We start from the raw sequence: 2,569 nt of genomic DNA, 5'->3' as shown, positions 1-2,569 counted from the left end.
GCATTGTGCAGTGCTGGGATGCACTGAGAATTCGTCGTGGCACAAGTGACTTACTAACCACTCAGCTGGGAAGAGCAGATGACTGCACAGTAATGGGAGGCCTGGGCGGAGCAGAGCAGGGATGGTGGGTGCAGTGCAGGATGAAGGGAGATGGGGGGCAGACCGGAGCAGGTGCTGGTGGGTTGGGATGAGGAGGGTAATGCTAGACCAGGGCAAGAGGCTGGGCATGCCTAGTTGTAAGTCGAGGGCTGTGGTGCACAGTCACTCAACTTCTTTCCAGCCAGGTGCTCTAACCTACAACCCACCTTGGACCTGGGCAACGGGGTGGTGCTGGGCAGGTTTTGCTGGCGGTGAGGGGGATGGCCCCTTTCCATGCGCTAAGGTAAGGCGGCAGTCCCCTTCCTCGTGCATTCACTGAGGGATCCTCCGAAGTCCAGCCTTCACTCAGAGCAAGGATGTGGGGTTTCTACCCTCTCCTTGGCCAAGAATGGCTTGTAGCCCCCAAGCTTCCTTTGCCCTGCAGCCTCACGCCTGCGCGTGTTAAAAGACTCTCTGGAGTTGGATGCCAGCCTGAAATCCCTGATATGACCATAGAGGGTGGGGACTCTTAGCACTGACTTATCTTGGGGCAACTGCAGCTGGCAAGCAGGGTCTTCTCTTCCTGAGAGGGAGAAACTGGGAGCTCTGCAGATACCACAATGGGGTGCAGGGGCTTCGTATGCCATCCTGTTGTGAGGCTCCCCCAGCTCCGAAGCAGGGTCAGGAGTGGCACCAGCTCCATAACTGCCCCAGCTTCCTTGTCTGAGGACGCAAAGGCTACCTCTGTGCTTCCTCCACTTCTAATGCATGTGGGCTGCTCGAGTGCTGAGGAATACGGTGGGCAGGGCAGGGGGTAAATAAGTACCGTGGTCCGTAAGTGGGTGAGGAAAGCTAGAGCCAGCCCTGTTTCAGACTGGGTGTGGTGAGGAGCAGCTCACCACAGGCTTGCTGAGCAGCCTGCAGCCAGAGCAGTCGTGGTACGATAACAGATGCATTACAGGATCCCACCAGTGACTGGTGTGTCCAGCAGTGCCCTTGAGTCTGGATAGTGTTTCCCAGTGCCCTGCTCCCTGTGTCTGTTACCAGCCTGCTCTCTCTGCTGAGAATAGACTGTGCGCACGGGTCAGTTCTCCCACATCGCCAGTGAGAGTAAAAGATGTGGCTAGTGAAGGGTGTTTCCTCTCCTCTCCATATTTGGAAGGTCTGATCTTTAACTCTGGGTGGGCGGGCGACTACCCTTTACAGTCGAACTTAGGTGTATAGTTGAGGAATGGTTGCCAAGCACTGTGAAGCCCAGCTATTGGCTGCCAGCTTGTCAAGCAGCATTTGCAGATAACGTACAACCAGAGGCTGTGGGTGCACATAGCCTGCTTCGGTTCTGCAAATGCAGGGCGAGTGAAGTAGCCGTCCTGATGTTCCCTGCTGCCCAGCTGTGTGTGGCGGCAGGTTTACAGAAAGCAGTAACCTGCCTCGTCTAGGGATGGGCTGTAGCGTGGCTTGATCCATAGCACTGTCTAACTATGAGCCTTTTCCAGAGTTGTCTGGTTTGAGGGTCACAGAATGCTGGGGCTGGAAGAGACCTCAAGAGGTCTTCTAGTCCAGCCCCCTGCTTCAAGCAGGATCAACTCCCACTAAGTCATCCCAGCCAGGACCTTGTCACGCTGGGACTCAAAAACCTCGAGGGATGGAGAATCCACCACCTCTCTAGGCACCGCACTCCAGTGCTTCACAACCCTCCCGGTGAAGTAGTTTTTCCTAATATCTAACCTACACTTCGCCGCCTTCACCTTTAGACCATTGCTCCTTGTGCTGCCATCTGACACCACTGAGGACAGTTTCTCACCCTCCTCTTTAGAGCTCCCCTTCAGGAAGCTGAAGGCTGCTATTAAATCACCCATACGTCTCCTCTTCTGTGAACTAAACAAGCCCAAATCTCTCAGCCTCTCCTCATAGGTCATGTGCTCCAGCCCCTTGATCATTTTTGTTGCCCTTCGCTGAACCTGGTCCAGCAAATCCACCTCCTTTTTATACTGGGGGGCTCAAAACTGGACACAATATTCCAGATGTGGCTTCACCAGTGCTGAATAGAGGGGAATAATCACTTCTCTAGATCTGCTCAAAATGCTCCTCCTAAGGCACCCTAGTATGCCGTTAACTTCCTTGGCTACGAGGGCACACTGTTTACTCATATCCAGCCTTTCATCCACCATAACCCCTAGGTCCTTTTGCATCGTACTGCTGCTGAGCCAGTTGGTCCCCAGCCTATAACAATGCTTGGGATTCTTCCGCCCAGGTGCAGGACTCTACACTTCTCCTTGTTGAACCTCATCAGATTTCTTTTTTCCCAGTCCTCCAATTTGTCCATGTCACTCTGGATTCTCTCCATACCCTCCAACGTATCTACCTCTCCCTCTAGTTTTGCGTCACCCATAAACTTGTTGAGGGTGCAATCCAGTCCCTCATCCAGGTCATTAATAAAGATGTTGAATAACACTGGCCCCAGAACCGAGCCTTGTGGTCCTTGGCTTGA

The sequence above is a fragment of the Carettochelys insculpta genome, chromosome 16 (genome assembly GCF_033958435.1).
Source record: "Carettochelys insculpta isolate YL-2023 chromosome 16, ASM3395843v1, whole genome shotgun sequence".
Lineage (NCBI taxonomy): Eukaryota > Metazoa > Chordata > Testudines > Carettochelyidae > Carettochelys > Carettochelys insculpta.
The sequence above is the reverse complement of the archived record's forward strand: the minus strand, read 5'-3'. Positions refer to the sequence as shown.